Source organism: Aptenodytes forsteri, unplaced genomic scaffold (assembly GCF_000699145.1).
Source record: "Aptenodytes forsteri isolate BGI_AS27 unplaced genomic scaffold, ASM69914v1 Scaffold53, whole genome shotgun sequence".
NCBI classification, from domain to species: Eukaryota; Metazoa; Chordata; class Aves; order Sphenisciformes; family Spheniscidae; genus Aptenodytes; species Aptenodytes forsteri.
In genome coordinates this window covers 12,448,491-12,470,295 of record NW_008795909.1, presented here as the reverse complement: position 1 = coordinate 12,470,295, position 21,805 = coordinate 12,448,491, and the positions used below count along the sequence as shown (strand labels likewise).

General features: G+C 36.4%; 1 protein-coding gene across 1 annotated transcript in view; it reads right to left on the bottom strand.

Moving 5' to 3' along the window:
• IL17RD (interleukin 17 receptor D) overlaps positions 1 to 21,799 on the bottom strand; it is a 53,379-nt gene extending 31,580 nt beyond the window's left edge. The window contains exon 1 of the mRNA XM_019473454.1: positions 21,769 to 21,799. The gene's annotated coding sequence lies outside the window, so the exon portion shown is untranslated. The remainder of the gene's footprint in view (positions 1 to 21,768) is intronic.
• Positions 21,800 to 21,805: the final 6 nt, after the last annotated feature.

Below are 21,805 nucleotides of genomic sequence, written 5' to 3'. Positions count from 1 at the left end.
GAAGCGGGGTGCAAATGGTAAAGTTGTTTTTAGAGGGACCCAAGACAAATTAGTTTGAGAAAAACTGACTTGTGCTATAAACAACAAATAAACAGAGTAACTCGCATCTGAAATAATGGAGGAGAAATTAAGGAAGCCTGTTATGCATGCTTACTGCTTAACATACAACACAGCATACTATAAAATGAACAAGCTAGCTAATTATTCCACTCAAATTAAAGAATACATTTCTTATGGTGGGAAGTTACCCACAACCTCAATAAGCCTACAGGGTCCCTCACACTTAGAGGAACAATTGCATAAGCACTGAATTTTAGCTTATGCCCAAGCACTTCTAAACTAACATATCTAGGAAACAATTAAACAATATATTTTCATTCATTTAATTGACTGTCCACTTAATGTGCAAACAGAGCCATAAGCTGAGAGGCACAGTCTTTCTCTCCCAAAGATGTTCAGAGAGAGTTAGAAGACAATCAAGACAAGGTTTCAAGAGGTGACTGAAGCATGAGAGAACAATGGATAGATACTATTTATATTAATAGCTATATAATATATATGTTCATTCATTCATTTTGCTTACCACATTAAGAAATTATGTAGCTTTCAGAGGAGAGAATGTCAGAGAAAAAAAGAAAGCAAAGAACAACACTTCAGAGCTACAAATTGTATCTTTCAAAATTTTATGCACATAAAGGTTTGCTGCTTCTCCTAAATCATTAAGTATTTCCAAGCCAGCCAGATCCAAAAAGAAAGCTTTTTTCCTTTAAAGCTGAGCATATGCAATGGCACCTGGAGAACAACTAAAGGAACTTATTTCCAAAATCATAAATGGTTCACTAATAACGTTCTGCTGCCAGATTGCTACCTTTCAAATTGGAAACTCCTAGCACGAGCTCTTTGTTTGATCCCAGGTTTCATCCAAAGAAACAGAAAATCTGTAAAAGTAACTAGGATTGACTTCGTAGGTTCAGTTTTTAAGCTTCAGCCAGAACACAATTCACAATTATGACTATTTCAGGGTGGGGTTTTTTGCTCTTTGCTTCTCAATCTAATGCCAAAGTGCACACAAAAACCCCCTAACAATTCTGAGGGAAACCGTCATCAAATGTGGATTAACTGCTTTATTCATAACTGTTCTACCTAAAAAATTCTAATCTGAAATTTACTGCATTGTTGGAGATTTTTATTGCAAACAAACTTAGAGCAAGCAGACTGGACATACTCCATTTGCAGTATAGGGTGAGTTTATCTGATTTGTAACTTATGAAAATGATAAGAACAGTTGCTCGCAAGGAAATCTTTAAAGCAGAACATCACATAAAGGCTGGAATGTGAAAACTTTGACATAGCACATCTATTTTGTTTTGTGTGTATTCACACAATGTCTTCGCCCAGTCCTAATCCTTCTCTTGTATTATCCCAAGAGAAAAAGTCACTGAAATTCTTTAAGAGCTTTGCAGTCAGAAAATATGAAATGCATATTCTTAGAAACTTAATTTTAATTCTTACTTACATGAATGAAACATACAGGCACAACTAAGGAAAGTATTACATATTCACAGGAGCTCACGACTGTAAAGAAAACTAATGCACATTGGTTTTGTGGGACCAACATATAAATAGACCGAAGTTTTGGTTCTGGAGGATATAGAGGCAAAATAATTTAGCAGTAACTCCACTTTACTGATTAGAGTGCCACAGAACACATAAAACTTTTAAAGTAGATAGGCTTTGGGATTGTTCCATCTTAATCCCTCCCTTTGAAGTAATGCAATTATTTAGGACATAAAAACCTATTCTTAGGGATTTAGAAACACACAACTGTACTCATCCATAAGGTTTTAAAACTGAGAATGCATAAGCAGTATGGTTCAATTCCAGAAGCAATCAATTATTTGCTTGCCAAAATCCCATGCTCCAGCTTTAAAGAATCTTTCACCATTCCCCCAACAGTATTTTTAATACCTCACATGAAACTTCTTTTTGCAGGAGATGAAGTAAAAAAACCTTTCTTTAAAATGACACAAGCACCTCTTCCCAAAGTTACCATCCTTGTGAGCTACATAACTTAAAAAGGCTCAGGCAATGAGAAGCTAGGACTTTAAATGCGATAGGCATCTACTCAGTAGCAATGCAAAGGTACCTTTGGCATTAAGTTCAGTATCATGAGGGACATAAGAAGAATAACAACATACCAAGAAGCACCACATTTATTCCATATACACCCATGTTATACAATCCCCTCATCAAAAGTGAAGAGCAGATTGCTATAGTTTCAGAACAGACTGGCATAATGACTGTATCAGACTTTTTTTGTCTGGATGGGAAAAAAACGAGACCAGCAAAAATGGAGGGATCATTATGTCAAACATAATGACTAAAAATACTTTTTGGTTAGAAGTAGAAGTTCTTGTACATCAACTATGCTAATAAAATAAATTACCTTTCCCTATAAATCTGCCCCTAGGAAGCAATCAAGTATTCCTCCCTTTCTTCCTTTCACAAAGTTAATGGCCAAGCTGCATAAGCTGGCTTCCTTCAGAGTTAGTAACAAGTCTCCATTATGCTGCCCCTCCTTCTAACACTGTTAAAGGTATGGGCTTTAGTTCCTTCACTGCTACACATTGTTACTCCGACCTCCCCGAGACAAGCATGCAAACAGGGATTCTGACTGCTGAACTATGTGCTTTTAGCAAATGAATTTCTTCTTAGAGCCTCCGTCTAGTCCTGGTCCACAGAGAAGATGAAAATTATTCCCACAGCTTAAGCAGTAATACAATCAGCAGTGAGGATTAGAAGGTCCAGTGCTTACTATGTACTGATGATCCACATGGTTGAACTTGAGAGACACAGGCAGATACATTTGGTGGCTGCAGATTTAAAGCTTCAGCTGCCAGGGAATTTATACACTGCTGGTTACCCTCTATGGAGTACAGCCATCATATTTGCAGCCAAAAACCTCTGTTTAGAATGTGTCAGAAATATACACAAAGCTGCACAAACACTTCTGGTCCACCTGAAGGATACTTGGAAGAAATAGTAGTCAAACATTCCAACTATACCGGCCCCTCTCTGCAAGCAAACTGGAGCTTCCCCACTTACAGCCATTTAAGTAGGAAAAGCTCTGCCAAATGATGATCAACGCCAGGAATTTGAACACAACACGATAAAACCATCCAAAATACAGCTTTCTAAGGAGACATTCTTGAGAATGTTTCTGAGAATCACCAGTCTTGAATGAAGTTTACCTCAGAATTCACCTGATCATCAAGGCTGACTTTCTTCTTCTAGAGTTTTGATTTTCACTCTGCAAATCCATGTATTTTGTTCCTAATTGTGCTATTCAAACAACTCTTTACACAGAATAGCTTCTGCCATCAAGATTGTTGAGGTTTTTCACAATGAAAAAAAAAGATGAAGAGAAGACAGAACACATTCAAATATTCCTGTGTGCTCATCTCTCTTCAGGACTTGGATTTGAAAAGCATTAAGCATAAATCTTACTGTTGGGGGAAAAAAAAAAAAATCTAGGAAGTGTGTGTGTTTTAAGTATATCTGTACTGGCAAACTCTTTTAGGCATTACGTGCTATCAAGTCCCATGAGGTTTCTAACTACTAAAAAAGGGAACCTAAATACAATTTTTTTAAATAGACATTTAATGTTTGAAATAGTATTGAAACTCCAGTTTGACTGTATTCAGTTTCCACTAATAAAAGTCACACCCTATGGATATCACACTTTATAATACACTTGAACAAGTAAAACAGTTTAAGAAATGCATTCTTCCTTAGTATTTCATGTTAAGTGGTTTTGAAAGTAGGCCAAAGCAAAGGTTACACGTTCTATGTGTACAGTACATGGCTAGTTAGTAACTGCCATTTTCATACTAACTAATATACTACTTGACATGAAATGTGGTATCTGCTAAAACACTGACACAACCTGTATCACAACCTGCTTGGGCTTTTAATTAAATCATTTGTGCCATTTGCTTAACGACTCTTTAAGCTCTTGCAATATTTTCATTTTATATCTTCATGTAGGATTGCTCTTACCCAGTTCCTAGAACCTTGGAGCACTTTTTCTTCTTGTATTATTGGTTAAAATTCAATTATCCAATTAAAAAAAACTATGGCAAAGAAAATCTACATCTTGATAACATTTAATTTTTCAGTCAAAGCAGCTTTCTTTTAAAGGATAAAATTTCCATACTCACTAATAAATAATAATAGGAAATCACACTTTGGGAAAAATAACAGGAACCCAAAAATCAAGTACCTGATGTACAAATGCAGGCTTGCCATATGGGTCTACTCTCTCATGGCCTACTCTGACAAGATGCAGGAACATACAAAGTGCATTTAGCCTCAGGAAAAATACCATTGCTGTGCTGCTTTAAAGAAATTCCTCTGGTTTCCATACAAGCAGCACCAATAAGATCCAGACTCATTCCACACTAAGTCCTTACAAGTGAAAGGAACCCGAAGAGAGGGTATCCTAAACTGTAATTTCACCTACCTCACTAAAATTGCCAGAAATAAAAAATCATTTTAGAATACTATCTCAAACACATAATCTGTTCAAGTGAAAAAAAAATTCAGTGAAGACATATTTTCTTACATAGCATTTCTATTGCAGTAACACCTAAAAGGTCAAGCTAGGCTAGGTGCCAGTGTGCAAGAGGCTGTAACTGATTATCACCATGGCATATTTTATAATGTGCAGTCATAGACCAGCATGTTCCTGTGGTGTTGCACATACACGTAAGGAGGACTGTTACGATCCTAAACTATTAAGACTGAAAAAAGATTCTCAATCTCACTTTCCTTCTCACCTAATTCTCTGTGAAATGCCTTAGACATGAAGCACTGACCATTAAAAAACAAACAGAAAATACACAAACACCTTTTGCACTGTATTTTGAACAGAAGAATCATCTTGCTATGTCTCCCTGCTCAGAGGCTTGAGAAAAACAGACTCACTTCCTGCTTTATCCATACCCTGTATCGACAACTTTGAGGAAGTCATTTAATACCTTTTGTGCCTTAGCCTCTCATCTGTAAAACGGAATAACAGAATTTCCTTTCCTCCAGTTGCCTATGAAATCATTTCAGATAGCAAAGTACTCAGAGCAAGGACTTCCATTTACACTGTGTACATATACACACCACACACTCAGCATGAGATGCAGATTTCAGTTCATGTCCTTTGGTGATATTCATTGTAACTAGTAAGTTTTACAACAAATCCATAGTTCAAACTCTTCCTCTCTTTAAAAGGGGAGTGCTTTGTTTTTACACACAGATTTAATTAATTATTTTTTTAGTCTACCCCTCAGATAATAAAACTCTCCCAAACTGCCCAAGTAAAGTAATAAAAATCTTGACCCTATTACAGCTTGTTTTTCAGCTTTGCAGGAACACAAAACAGAAAAAATCCCATACACCTAAATAACTTACTTGATGCAGAGTTGATTTACAGAAGCTAAGGCTTGACTATAAAAGAAAATACACGCACAGTTTTCCACATTATAATTTGTGGATTATCTGCTTGATTTGTTTTGACTAGTAATAAGGTGTGAGGTTAAGTTATTATAATAGCATAATCAAGGTAACTGGTAATAAGAGCTGATATAAATTTGACAAGAACGATTTGAAACCTGAATTATAATCTACTGAGGCTTAGGAAAAAAACCACCTTACAAAGTTAATATGTAAAACACTTAAAGGTGAACAAAGGTCTCATTTACAGTGGCAATACGCTCAGCTTTCCACAAGGTGATGTTCAAGACACTGAATTACAATCTAGCAGAAATGGGGTGCAAGTCAGGTAAAATAATCATCTGCTCTGATTTTAGTGACAGGGTATATTAACTTTTCTCTCGGTTTTTAAGTAAATAGTTAGCTTTGTGTAATAATTTTACCATGATTGGACAGAAACCAATCAAGCAAATACAACAACTATTATCTGAACCCTATTTAATCCTAATCTGATGATCTTCATTACTCGAGCCCAGATCCTCCAAGACATGAGACACACCAAATTCACTGCATACCCGTGTTCTGTAAAATAATGAATAAAAAGCTTCAGAACTGATTTCTCTATTTATAAATACACCCGTGTCACATCAAGGTATACACACTCCCAGAAGGAAAGCAATCATACTAGACTTCTATTATTTCCTTTGAACACTAGCATGAATTCCTTTTTCCTTCCACCTCTAACATAGTCAAAGCATAAAATAAAATATAATTAATTAGTTGAAAGAGAAAGGACTCAAATGAAAACTATCAATCAAGATTTCGTGTTCACATGGCCACTACATGGTACTGTATTCTTCTCATATGCTCTTCTGACAATTTTCCTCAAAATAATGCCAGATAAGCTGGTTTGCACTGAAAAAGTTAAACTGACAACCATCTTTCAATAAATGAATTTTAAACAGTCTCATACAGCATCAGTAAAAAAAAAATGAACACTTCTGCCTTTGCTACATATCTTTTAAAGAAGGAAATACACAATTGGTTCCAGTTTTATAACCATGTATCAATGCACAACAGTCTGAAAATGAAAAATGGAGTATTTCAGGATGTTAATACATGCTGAAGATAAAAACGTAAAACTTTTTTCCCCCTGGTTATAATGTCCCCTAGACAAACATATCCATTTAAAAATGTGTAATTATTTGAAATGCTTTAAATACTTTAAAATGTAGAGATGTTCAAATACTACTTAACACATGAAAAATGTACAGAAACTTCAATCTGACTGCTTGAAGTTTCCATTAATGAAGTTACAATCCATGGATCTCTCACTTCATAATACATTTGAAAAGGAGACAACTTGAAGAAATCCATTAAGCTGGAAGAACCTAATCATCACGTAGGAGTTCACTCTCTTAAAAAGCCAACCAATTACAAATACAAAGGTCTGAGTTTTTGAAGCAGTTTGGCCACCGTACAGTAACTCATCAAATTGCTGTTCACTTGGCATGTATAGATATTTACCTGAAAATACATTACTACTATTCCTTCTGCCTTGAAAAGGTTAAGGGATCAATACTGAAATACAGAAAGTATGAGACATTAATAATGTCAGTAGTATCTTTACATAAAATACTATAAAGCAAAAAGAAATATTTGAAAAGATTATATTCTTCTTAAATAAAATACTTCTATTACATCAATACTCACAGTGATTTTTCTGAAATCAGACACTTTCACCCTAGACCCTAAGATTGAAGCGATTTGAAATGGAAATATTTCCTGTCCACTCACTGCCAGTTTCTGTTCCCAGAGTGATATAACAGATGACATCCAGTACAATAAATTCTTTTATTAACCATAAATTTGAGACTGCTTTAGGGAATCGAAGTGTTCAGTTTCATGCTGAAAAAATGTAATGTTATCCACAGACCATCAGCATGTGTAACAAAAACAGAGCCACAGGTTCTGCAACTTTGATCAAATTATGAAAAAAATTCTTCTGAATTTAAAAATACTTGAAAAAGCATTTACAATAATTTTTTAACTTCTTATTTTTAAAGAGCCACGCACACTAACTGATCTTTCTCTGTAGGAAACAATAACTTCTAATAAAAAAGTCTCTATACAGAAAGTCAATACCATGAACAAATTTCCTTCTAGCAGTCATCTTATTTAAGATACCATGAACAAATTTCCTTCTTTCAGTCATCTTATTTAAGAAGCCAGAACTGCAACATAAGTTTTAAGAGCTTAAGCGTTTAAATGCACAGATTAAAAAGTTAAATTGAACCTGTATTTCTCTCAAACTTTAATAAAAGTCAAGTAAAAGTTAAACTGAATATATAAATAGCTAACCCTAAAACACTGAAAAGGAAGATAAATACAATAGAGAATATAAACCCCTTTCAGTTTAAACCTTCATCTCTATTAAAATAAAACTACGTTATTGTAGTAAATTGAGGAGTAGATCCAAAGACCAGGAAGTTTCACTTCCAATATAAATGATAACTTACAACAGGAATACTACTTGGATGTGATTGGAAAATGTAAAACATGGAAACAATTATTTTCTCTGTTGCAACAAAACCTAACCATATTGGGGGGGGGGCCCCAAGTAATTAAACATGTAACTACAAATCAACTTTCCACATACAAGCATGCAAATAAACTACTGGAGTTTACATATTGCTAACTTCTGTGGTTGAATGGAATATAATAAACAATAACTAAAACATATATACCAAATGTAATGTGGCTACACTGAACAATAGTCATCCATATCTATCAGCATTGTTAGATGATACCAGGGGTTATTCTATCACTTATTTTGTGGCTTTGATTCCTACATTTACTGCCAGAATGTAGTAGAAAGAAAGTTCTGTCCTTGCAGCTCATTCTTTAGTGAGCTGAATGTCCCATTTTCAAACCTCTGCATGACATTTCACAGCTAGTGGTCCTTACTGAAAGAGAACGCCAAAAGTGAATGGCATGATTAGTGAATTACTCTTACAAATGCAACCACATGGAGAAACCTAAGCTATCCCAACTTGCATTATTCCTAACTAATGAATAAAAGATAAAGGTTTTGTCTCCATTGATGTTCTGAAGAAGCACGGAATAATAACTTTTCACCTGTTACGGGTCAGGCTGAGTTAGGTGCTTGTTTTGTCTTTTTGATTCTTATTTTAACTTTTTTTGTGGTTAACCTATTACTCCTGTCAGAAGGTAAACTAAGGTAAAGATAATTATTAAACACCACAAACATAATTTGCTGAAAAAACGTAAACAATAAAGCAAGCTGTAACTATTTTGGAATAGATCATGTTACTGATTCTTTGAAAAGTATCTTAGCTAAATATTTTGTATTATACAACAGAGAAAGCAAAACATTAGATATTCTTTTATAACAAAAGCATCAGGCTATACATCTGGCCCTTTCTTCTTTTGGGGCTGTTAATACATGCCTTGTGAAGCAGTATCAGGAGGCCTCAGGTAAAATTCTGACGCAGTAAATAAAATCAAAGCTCTTTATAATGGGGAATAATCCTTAACTGTACTCCATAACTACACAAATTTGTTCATACGTACTGTACTAATAGGAGATGCCATCTTCAGAGCAAGATAAGAAATGGAGAGTTATATCAGACCTAGTGGGTCATTCTGACATTTTAGTGGTAATCTGCCCAAATTCCATTCACAAACTATAGGCTGTATAGTGAAGTCCCCCCCCTCGGGTTACAAATGAATTCACTACTCTTCATTTCCTGGCAGGAAGGGTTGTATAGCGTTACCGTGCACTCTGTATTCCACCACAAAGTTGGCTGCATTTCAACAGACGCTGAAGTGATTTCTGAAACGTTATCATCTTTTTGCTTGTGAAAATTTCACTGTTTAAAAAACGTTCACATGAAAAATCTTGTATAATTTAGATTTTAAAGTTTCATATATGCTCAGTATACTAACCTCAAACTCTTTTGATGAGATACTTTTTTAAAGGTATCTAAATTAACACACCTCAAGGGTGGGAATTTTAAGAGTATCTGAATAGTTACATGGAACATTGACTTAATCACAAAATTAGCTTAGGGATTTTCTGACTCCCCTGTCCAGTCCTTGGCTTTCCCTTCATGCTGTAGTTCACCGCTTCTGAACATATACTTAACATAACTGCATGGGGACCTCATTTTATCCATGTCATTGAAATGACCCCAGCTGTGAAAAGAAAAAGAAAAAAGATAGGGATACTTTCAATTCAAACTTTTAATAACGCGATTTACAATGCAGCTCAAACAGGTGCATTAAAACAGGTGGGGAGGGAAGGGAAAACAGCAACACTAAAGTGAGAGGAAGCAGCTGGGAGTGAAAATTTCACTAACCAGCTTCACTGCTGAGTCAATATAAAATGTAACTACACCCTAGGCCACAAAAGAGAACAAATCCCATTGAAAGTTAATAGGAGTTAGGGCACTCCATTCTTTTTCAGAATCCCACTTCAAGCTTCTAAGGATCTGCTCACACTTACAGGGTGAAGCTTAAATCACCCATTTATACCACATAACTCTAAGACTTCAAGGGGAAGCCCAGCACAAGCTTGAAAACTTTGCTAAAAAGGTTTGCGATTCAGCAACGCCCCCTTCCCACACTGTATTTTAAAGCTCATCCAGACAGAGCAGTCTTTATGCTCAGAATAAATTGCACAACTTACCGGTTCTAACTTCCATCCTCATTTTGTTACTACTGCCTATAATTAGGGGCAAGCCCAGACAGGGAGATAACATTGATCCCCATAGAAATTGGAGGAATAGGAAGCAGTGCACGCAGGCTTTACAAGGGCTTTGAGACAAGATACAGACTGGCACCTGAATAGCTCAGACAGGGGAAAGGGATGGAATTCTTCATTGTCTGGGCAGCTGTACCCAAAGTTCATTTTGTTACTACTGCCTATAATTAGGGGCAAGCCCAGACAGGGAGATAACATTGATCCCCATAGAAATTGGAGGAATAGGAAGCAGTGCACGCAGGCTTTACAAGGGCTTTGAGACAAGATACAGACTGGCACCTGAATAGCTCAGACAGGGGAAAGGGATGGAATTCTTCATTGTCTGGGCAGCTGTACCCAAAGTTACCCTGGTACATTAAAAAAAAAAAAAAAATCTATCCCTAAGGGCCTGATTGTAAAGGAAGTTATTACTATGTGATAAACTAAGATGTAACTTTACAGTGCACTACCTACACTATGACAACACCCTATATGGGTTGTTCCAGAACACACCTATGCAGCACTGAGATTGAAGATAGCTATTATCAAGAAAGCCTAAGCATAAGAAATTGCCATGCTAGCAAACTGCTCTGCTTTGGGTCAACCTTGAACACACGTATGATGCCCCACTAACACAGCTGTCCTGCTTCTGGTATTCAGCCCGTTGGCTCTGAGTTAGTCCAGCTGTCTGCAGCACTGCCCTGTGCCGATAAGATGCACCCAAAAACTCTCCACATGGGACATTACTGTGAAAGTGAACTGCATTCTGAACTTGCGTCCTAGTTTAGTGGGCAGTAATATTCCCATCTACACAAAGAAGCAGCCAGATAAGAGACTTGGTTTTCAAGTGTGCAAAGCCCCCAGCTTTTGCACTGAAGTCAGTCACAGCTGTTTAGTGCTAGGTCATCACAAAGCATCGAGCCACTTGAGGTATAAAACACAAAATCCCATCAAAACGAAGTCAAAGTTTTGCCACTGATTTTAACAGGTAGGATTTTAGCTCTTTAAACAAAACAAAAACCCCAACAAACAACCGAAACAAAACCACTCAACAAAACCCTTAGTATTCTATGTTTAAAAGGAAAACAGATTGGGGTGTTGTTTCCACAAGTAGATGACAAAGAGAGACCTGCATATAGTTTGTTTAAATCATTGTATAAAATAAAAAGATAATGTGACTATTAAAAGTCTCTAAAGTTGTATTTTTTTATGCTCTCTGATTCCAGGCCAGTCACACCTGGAATACATATGTTTAACTGAGCAGCTGATAGCTTTTAGTTTTAACAATTTAGAAGATTTACTGTTTGGACCTAAACTTTCTCATATTCTGCCTTCCTACTAGCAAAACTAAATTCACACATAATTTTAACCTGCATTATTTAAAAAAAAATTAAATCATTCTCTTTATCCTGTAAAATTAAAATTATAAAAAGGAGACTTTTACAAATCAGATTACTCTTTGGAACTTTATATGCAAATAAGTGAAACTGAACTTCACTATGGATATGCAGAAACAAAAAAAATTTCCTTTCATGAATCCCAGAATCTAACCCAATAGCTTGTTTTAATCTTGGAGTTCCACAACTTTAAAGGAAAATATTAGAAACATATATAAATATTTTTTATGTTATAAATACAAAACTCAAAAAAATAAAGATGGTGTGTATTTTAAGTGACAATATCATGAGTTTGGGATTCCCATGGAGGACTAAAATCCTCCATTTGAAAATACAAAGGAAAATTAATTAGAAAACACAGTTTGAGTGAAAAGTATTCTTGCAAAGAGTGCTTAGAAAGGATCACCTTGAATGTGTTTGATGTGGAGGAGATGCCATAACTTTTCTTCACACAAAAGCAGTCATCAACAGAGCACAACCAGATGTTAAGTTTTCTTTTCTTAGTTCCTGTAAACCTCTGTGACCTCCCTCAAATTAAAAAAGGGAATAGCGTTTTTAAAGCCACAGGAGCTATCATTAGTGAAGCATTCTAAGGATTTTCATTAATTCATAGCCAGCCAACCAGGAATTTTCCCACAGCCATATACAAAAAAAAGTCAGAGAAGTCACTGATTGCTTGGTTGGATTTGAATGTAGTCAGAAGTAAGATCAGAAATATCTAGTCCCTCCCACTGATATAAGAGTGAAGAACATAGGGAAGGTCAGAAATTAAAATCCAAGTCTGCCCACCAACCATGAGGAAAATCCAGCATTGCCATATTACAGTGGGTATAGAAATGGTTATTACATATAATTTCGCAAGGTAGGAGAATCATATAGATAGATCAACAGAAATCAATTATTTGGAAACCTTTAAGCACAGAATGTGCAGTTCCAAGCAGAACCGCATGCCTATCATCTCCTCCACATAGCAGTCTCAAGACTTAAGACTGATGTTGTCTAGTTGTTAGTGTAATATCCACCGTTTATAGCAACTTATGACCCAATACACACATTTAGTTGGAGCCCTTTGAACTCTGCATGTTCCTCATTTGTCCCTTATAGTTTCTGTCAACCCAGGGTTCCAGCACAGAAGGAGCTTGTACTTTCAATGTTAGATCGTCAGAATACAAAGGTTACAGAAAACAGAAGAACGCATTTCAACAGCACTTCCCTTGAAGACATTACAATGACCTCTTGCATTACTGTAACACGTTATGCTCTGTACAGCATTTGTAAAGGAAAAGGCCAGGTACAGACTCAGACTGCTAGCTTGCAGACTCCATGCTGCCAACAAGAAAGTGCATCTGTCAACAGAGAGGTCACCATTTCACAGCCACCTCTGTACACTGTCAGATCACCAAGTGGTACGAATTTGATTCAGATCAGTCATGGACAACTCTAATTCTGTTGAATTAACCAGAAAATACATTTCAGAGTTTATGCTTTCAGGCCTGCACAAAGAGACGACACCTGATCTAGCATGAAATCTCCTAGGACAAAGCTACCTCTCACATTTATTTGGGCACATTAGAATAAGCAGCATCAGTGATGTGCCCCAAAACCAGATTTTCTGTCTTTCTGAATAACAGCCCAAGACCAGATCCGTAAGAGTAAGAAAAATAAAGGGTGCTCATGCACCTACAGCTTCAAACGTAAGAGGCAACATGAAGAAAGATCATAACATGCATTTAACAGATTGCTATGACATATATTGCATATGTTCAATATCCATTTAGGTACTACTGATAGATTTTGACACTTTATTGAAAGCATTGCTCACTTGTCTTGTAGCCGGCATCAATGTGTTTTTCATGCCGTAAGTGAGCTATCCGTCTTTTTCTTCCTATCTGCCCTAGAAGTGCATGGCCCTCTCCCAAAAGATCTTGATGGCTATTCAGAGATATAGTGTCCTACTAGTGAAATGAAAGAGCAAGGATTCTTTGGTCATCTAAAAGAAAGCAATCCCTACCCCTTACGTTCTGCATCACGCACACCTGCAGGTTGATACTGAAATTAATCTTCTTGTACTCCTTCTTACATAAACCTATTCAAGAAGTTTTGCTAGCCACAATTCCAGCCCTAATTATTGATAACATACTAAGAAAAGGATTTCATACTTAACTCTTTTAATCTGGTCATTATAGATTAAGGAACTCATCTAGGGTCAGTAATGGATTGTTTAACTCAGGTTGAAGGAGGAACAGAGGAGTTTAATGTACTGAATAGCTCTGGCAGGAGCAGACAACTGCTTTTCTAAGCCAATAGAATGAATTCATCCACCTGTTTGGAGACATTCATCACCTACTGCCTAAAGAGCCTACCAAGGAATGGAGGGGGCTTAAAAAGTACAGAAATAGCCACTTCGTATGTGTACTTTACTAGAATCTAACAGAGCATTTTGAGTTTCAAATATGTGAAAAATCCTCATCAACAGCCAAGAGGTGAAGAAAAATGTGGGTGACGATTGAACAGGATACCAACTTAGGATGCAGACACTTCCTAGCCACAGAATTAGCTTCCTTTTGCTATCCCCTTACTACCTGAATGATGCACCAAGAACACAGTAGGCAGTGTTCTGGCATACCCATGGGACTTTTGCACCATTATCAGCACAAGGAATAATAAAATAGGATGTCTGGAACAATTCTTCAAAGCCAATAGTGATATAACATTGGAACAGCCTTCAAGTGAGACAGAATTCCAAAGAATACAATATATCCTGAAACATGTGCTGATGCTTGCTAAACCTCTAATCCAAGCTTTAATTATTTTTAATAATCAGTTCAAACTTTGAGAGAACAAATCCCTACCTGCACATTTAATTTCCCTCACGCTCTTGGAATCCATCCATACAGTGGTGTGAGGTGACAGAAGGGCCAGAACAATGATGTGACTTGTACATGTGGCTTCATGTACTATTGCATATACTACCTTTTAAAATGCTGTCATTAACATGTCTAGATCTGCTTCTGTGAGGCTTCCTCAGTGGGTTCCTGAAGTTTGTTGGGTTTTTGTTTTTTGTTTGTTTGTTTTTTAAAAAAAACAAATCTCTGAAATTTGTTCTTAGAACATCCTCTAGTTGACCTGTCCAGGTGACTTGTTCTAGAACTTATTCCAGAATCATCAGCTGCGCCTCATCTTGTTCTATTTTTACCATGACCGTCTCCTCTGGTGCTGTTTCCATCTCTTCTGCCTCCAACTCTGCTCTGTTTGGAAGTCTAAAGACTATACTTTGGGCAGGGATGAGAATATAGTCAAACTGCACAGGTATGACTGATAGTTACTGCTGGACTGGCAGCTGCTCTAACTTACCTTGTCATAAAAGTTTCACTTTTTAGTGCTCTTCTACTAGATGGGCTCTAGCTTAACTGACTTCCAGCAATTTCTCTGAGGTACTGTTAAATCACAGTAAGTTTGTTTCCTCAGAATCATGTTCTTCATTGCAGTCACACCGTAAATTAACCAGAAGCCCACCGCTACTCTTCAGTCAAGAAACAGTGCATTTGGACAGTATCTCCTAGGGGTATTTGACTGATACACCCAAACAGAACAGGCCCCATGAACAGAGGGGTTAACACACCAGGTAGCAGCTAGCCTTCCAAGTGTGGGTGGCAAACAAAGCAATTTGTAAGACAGAAAGCTTGGCAAGCAGAGACCCACTGAAAGCTGGTGTTACTAGAAGACTTAGCAAAACTAAGTCAAACACTGATACAGAATCATCAGGTGCATCTTCACTGTAAAGTAGGTTACTCCAAGACCTTTTCAAAAACTCAGGCCCTTATCTATACACATGGCCAACCAAGAAAGTCTGCGTTCCAAGTGGTTTTAAGCCAGATGTAAAACCATTGCTGATAAGCTAAAACCAAAAACAGTTAAGAACCTGCAGTTATAAAGTATCTATGAACTTTAGAAAATACAACATTAAGAATTTACGTATTTATTAGAAATAGGTTGCTGATAGTTTTCTGAGCTTTGGTGGCAAAGAAGAAGTAATTTGTAAGATAGAACACGATGTATATAGACCCAGAAAAATCTGGACATCCACTGCAGTTTAACAACATACATTTCTTAACCGTACTTCCCTCTGTTCCTTAATATTTATTATCTACTCAGTTTGACTCACTTCCAAAAATCACACCTGCTTGTTTTATACCAGTACACCCATTTGATAAGGGACATCTCTGACCCACTGAGGTCACCAATACTTTTTTATAAATCCAGAAATTATGTCTTAGATATCATCTTGAAAGTACAATTTATTAAGTAAAATAGGTTTAAGCATGTTAAAATACACATTTATACCCTGGCTTGGCTGGCAGAATTTTAGATAATCAAAGTGATAATATATATGTTTCTGTTAAATAAACATTTCAGTAAAACTACAGAAATTAGTCTATCCGTTACTGGCATAAACTTGTACTCACTACCTTAGTAAGTATATATCTGGTTAAAGTCTCTGAGAAAATCACGTAGAAGGTTTGGATGTCAAGATGGGTGGCTCCTATTGCGGAGAGCTGGAAAAGACAAATAGCTGGACAATGTAACAGTTGTAAAATACTATATGCATAAAAGGATAAAATCCTTTTTGAAGTTTGCACTTCAATTTTGATCCCTAAATAAAGTCTCACATTAAGTACTTAATTTTAGGTTATGGTAATATGTACTGATCTAGCCATGGTTCCTTATTTTAAGTTACTGTAACTTGCACTTCCATAAAATAATTTTTCATAATTAATATAGGGAGAAGGATATAACATAAACATTCATGTATTTGATATAACTTTTATGTGTTTTTCTAGGTGTGATGTATTTATGCATAATGTTCATTTTTAAATGTAAACACAACACATGGTATAGAAACATCAGCATTAACCTAAAGTTTCAGAAAAAAATGTATTTCAAATACACTTCATTATACTGGTAGCAGTATATATAAAAACAAAGCAATATGCTTTAAAAATAAAAAATATTTTTACTTTTGAAAATTAAAAATGGTATTCAAGCTTAACAGTTCTCTGGTAATACTTCACACTCCTCTTATCTTGTTTGCTTCTAAAAAACATTCTAAATTTATGGGTAAAATTCAGCCTTTGAGCAGCATTGAGCAGGCAAGTTCACATCAAAGCTTTGTTTCATCATCTTTGGACTGATCTGTTGTAAAAGACAGCTGGTCCTTATTAAACACCCTTTAAATGTTGCAGTTTTAATTAAGTAACATCCATGTTATATTAACATTACCAAATAATTAACTAAAGAAAAGCTAGTATCATCTAATCATGACTGCTTAACATCTTTTCACCGGTGGACTCTAAAGTATTAATCTATTAAAACAGAACTTGTTCTTAAATAAATGTCTCAAGATTTTAAATTAACAAGTCTGATAAAGTAGTTACTACACTTCTGCTTACTCAAAAGCAGATTTTGGAGGGGAAGTAAGGCAGGGAGTGGAGTTCGACATCTAAACTAAGGGACATGATCTAGAGAGGAAATTAGTCAAATCTCTAACAGTCCTAAGAGACTTCAGCTGCAGAAATCTTGTTAGGTCAACAGCTTATGAATTAGCATCATATTAAAATTTCCCAATTTCACACCAACATACAAGGAGATATAAATTTTTGTTGTTAAAACTTAGACTTAGTTTCAATTACGTAAGTAGGCTTATGTTTCCATAATTTTGTTCTCTAGGTTGGGTGTTTGAATGCTCATTCTGAAAACATAGCATTTAAACTGTATAGCCTCATAATTCATGAAGAAGCATTCATCTGCTTATTTAAACATTAACATACTTAGGCTACTTTGTGCATTTTTAAATTAACTTAAATAGGCAGACTGTCATCAACACTTTTTGACACTAGAGTAACAATGGGGTCACATCCTCTGCTACAGTACTTGATAAATGAAACTCAAAAAAACCCAAAACAACCAACCAAACCGCCCTGGAGTGATCTTGAAGCCAAATTCTAAGCTAAACAAAAGTAATACAGATGCCTACCTGCATGGCTGACCATGCTTGCAAAGCCTTGCACTCAACATGTTGCATTCTATCTAATCAGAGAAATACACTAAGCTTTAAATGACACATCTAATCAATTCTAAAATGCTATCACATTGTTCTATATGCCAGTGGAGAGAAATCTATTGATTCTAAAAATTCAGAAAAAATGGAGGATACAGAGCTGCTGGCATCTGGTCTGCAGAGCTTTCAACCAACTCTGGAACTGTCTAGACTAAAGAACCCCCTGATGGCAAACATTAACACCTTCCACCATGCTTCATCTCAGGTCTGTCTTCTGCCCAATACCCTTAAAAATTTTTAAATACTCTGCAAGAGAAAAATCTGATTTTTTAACTGTTGGTAAATAATAAGAAATAAAGGGAAGAATTTAAACTCCAGTAAATTATTTCTTACCATTTCACAAGGTATTCTTCCTCTTAAATAAAGTTCCCAAAACATATACTTAGCTGGGACAATTATTTCAGCATGACTTAGCTCTGTGCTTAGAAAAATCCTAGCTGTAGAGAATAATGAGTGTGTGTTGGGAGGGATGCTTGAGGAGATAAATGTAGGGACATAGCAGCATGAGCCTAAAGAATAATGAGACAGGCAGAGCTCCTGATAGTGGAACGGTAGGAAACAGGGATCTTCAGAGTCTCTGCTATGAAAGAGATAAGGAAATAGAAAGCTCCTTAAATAGAAAGCATAGATGATGACACAGGGAGAGTTTCAGGGGAGAATGCACGGGAACAGAGACCCCTAGTATGTCTGACAAGCTTTGCTTAGCAGAGGGGGGGGAGAGTTTTGCTAAAATGCTGTATTATTTATTCTTTCTCATCATACAGTCTCATTAAATTTAAGCTTTATACTGCACACGGTTCAGTGCCAGTGACTTCAGAGGAATTAAACATATGAAAAAAATTACTCATGTGTGTAGTCCCATTAGAATCTACAAAACAACTTCACTCTCAAGTTGCTCATGTGTTTAACACTGAATAAATGAATCTGAAATATATTCAAATCATCATCAGAGCCCAAGTCTGTCTTCTCTGTACACCTCATGGCTTGTTTATAGGATGAAAAAAAATCAGAGACTACTTTTCCAGAACAGCTTCCCATGTGGACATACTTATTCTAGATTAAAAGAGGCCCTTCCCTGATTTATTTTTTCTGGATAAAGGTATACATATGATGTAGTAAGACCATCCATATGGAAAGACCATCCATATGGAAAGCTACTTTGCAATACTATTCTGCTTCAAGCAAACGTTCTACCTTAATCTGAAATAACATAAAGTGTACGAATACATTAAAATTTCTGTTAAACATCAATGAAAGAAATCCTAGACTTAAAGTCAATCTGAATTCTAAAATCCTGGATCCATTGAAATCACAGATAATTCTTAGCAACAGTAATGTTAAGTTACTCATCCTGATATTAACTGCTTTCCTATTGCAGACATATGTTGAGCTTGCAAGACAAATGCCAAAGTATTACTACAGAAGGCAATTAATACAGCCATGTATTTTGCAATGGAAGGTGTAAAAAAAAAAAAATTTAAAAATCACATCTAAAGACTTTAGTTTTGAAAACATTAGCTATTAAGAATAATTTCAGGAGCTACAAATCAAAACATCAAATACTTCTTCATCACATTCTTTTAACCATAGTCCAGTAATACGCTCTCATCAAGTCAAGCTTTTACTGCCACAAAATATTGAGGAAACTTAAAACTGTATTTCGTAGAGTGAAAGGAAAATGACCATTACTTGTACAAATGTACCAAGATAGAAAGCAGATTTTCAAAACCAACACTCAAACAATAAAAAAAGATTCATCGGGGGTGGGAAGTGTGCCACACATTCACAGTTTTAGCAGAGGAAAATATCCAGCATATGTGTGTGTGTATCTAAATGTACATACAAACACCCAGCTATCTACATTTTATTTCTCCTTAGATTAAACATCTATTAAAAGTTAACTAGTATTTTTCTAAATTGTTTATTTATGCCATTGAGAATTACTTCAATCCAACTGCTTCATTTAATGCATACTAGACATTTTTACTTTCTCTATATAGTATGTTAGATTTATTCACGCTCTTAACATACATTAATTAGACACTACTTATAAATAACCTGCAATAAGAATATCTATTTGAATAGGATACAATTACTTCAGGGCTTGTATCTTTTCAATCAGTCAGTGTCCCTGCAGTGTTTAGAGTGGCAGAGGGGAAGTGGCCTGTGGTTAAACAGAGGAAATACCAAGGAATTTTAATAGAGCAAATAGCCTCTTTGCTTCCTACAGGGTACTACTTCAAAGGCAGCCCTGCTCCAGAGCAGACAATGTGTTAGAGGGGCCATCAGTCATTTAATAGTATGTCAAGTCTACTCAAAACTTACATGCAGACCAAGATAAATACCACATAACTGAGACAATGGGTACCATCCTGCAGTCATTACTCTAATAAATGCTGCCCTGCATGGATTATGTAGGCAATCATAAGCAAGATTGGTATTACAAAAATCAGACTATGAAATTATAACTAAACAATCAGACAAGATATTTAATACATTGGCTAGGGAAGTCTGAACTTGAAGCTGAAAATATAATAAAATCAGAAACTAGTACAAGTATTTAATAAGCTAAAATGTTACATTTGTTGGGAGCAATAAAGACAAAGAGGGTTTTATGCTAATTGGAAAGAGTGTAATTTTTACTGATCTAAAAGCCAGTCAAAATAATTATATTAAAAGAATTATGTTGTGGTACATTCAGGTTTAATACACACAATGACATTAATTATGTAAGCAAAAATAAATCCAATACAAACTGCATCTGCATATTTCTATAAACGTCAACAAAGACTAATCAAACGTTATGACTTTTAATAGTGATAATTTACTTAATAGCTGATGCAAAACTGTCAATTTCTGTCAATATACACAGTGGTTGTTATGAGTATGCAGAGTATCACATACAGGTCTGGCGAAACATACAATAGACATACCGAGCCAATATATTTTATTCCTAATTCTCAGTTAAAAAGACCTAATAGGGGAGTCTAAACCTTCAACAGTTCCATCCAACACAAAGATTTAGGTCTTAAGCTTTATCAGGGTTTGAAGTTTGTTTTTCCACACTCCTCTTTTACGCATTTTCCAATGCTTTCGCCTTTCTAAACTATGTTTTACAAACTTCTTAACTGTGTGTTGCAGTAACGTTCTCAAAGGATCTGATCTGAAACCAAGAAAATCCTTAGTGACAGTCTAACAAAAAGGAAAAGCAATCAAAGTCAGTTGTGTTCCCTCCGGTGTTCCTGGCTCACCACACTTCAACTAAATTTGTAACTAGACATCAGGAGAAAGGAGAAAAAAAAAAAACCACAAAAGAAAACACAACTCAAAAGTTACTTAAAAAATATCAAAAAAAGGAAAAGCAATCAAGAAAAATCTGACAGCAAAACACACCAGAAACAGGAACAAAAGGCAAAGACCAGTAACAAAATGTTTATCACCTTCCTCCCCCTTCCCCCTCCCGTAAATTTCCTACATCCTCTGTATAATGATCAGGCCTGAAGCTAAGACCCCAAGCCGGCCTCGAATCATTAAAATAACAAAGCCCAAGTGATCGCTTTTATCCTTCTCGCAGCGCAGGTCGACTTAAGGAACGGGAGAGCGCTGGTGGTAAAGGACCTGTTGAGTGACTTCTTCACACTCGCTGGTTACAAGATGCCTCCCAGCCCCAGGCGAGAAACCAATAAATATCCCTTCCCGGGAAATGCCCCCCTCTCTCCCGGCCGCAAATTAACTACCAGATGCAGAGCCCCGAAGCAGCTTTATTAGTTGCAGAAGACGTTTTTCCCCTCAGTGGCAGCCTGCTCCCTCCTTGCACGCCCAGGGAAGTATCCATCACACCTGTACTGCTCACACGGCCACTCGCCCACGGGACAGCGCCCGAGACCCCAAGTTGGAAAACTCTCGGCACCCCCGCCTCAAACGCTGCAGTGTGCAAAAAGCCCCCCTCCGCGAACACGCCTGCCTGCGAGGGGAACCGAGCAGCAGCACTTGGCTCTACTCACCCTCCCTCCGCACGCATCGGCCGCTGACCCCCTCCTG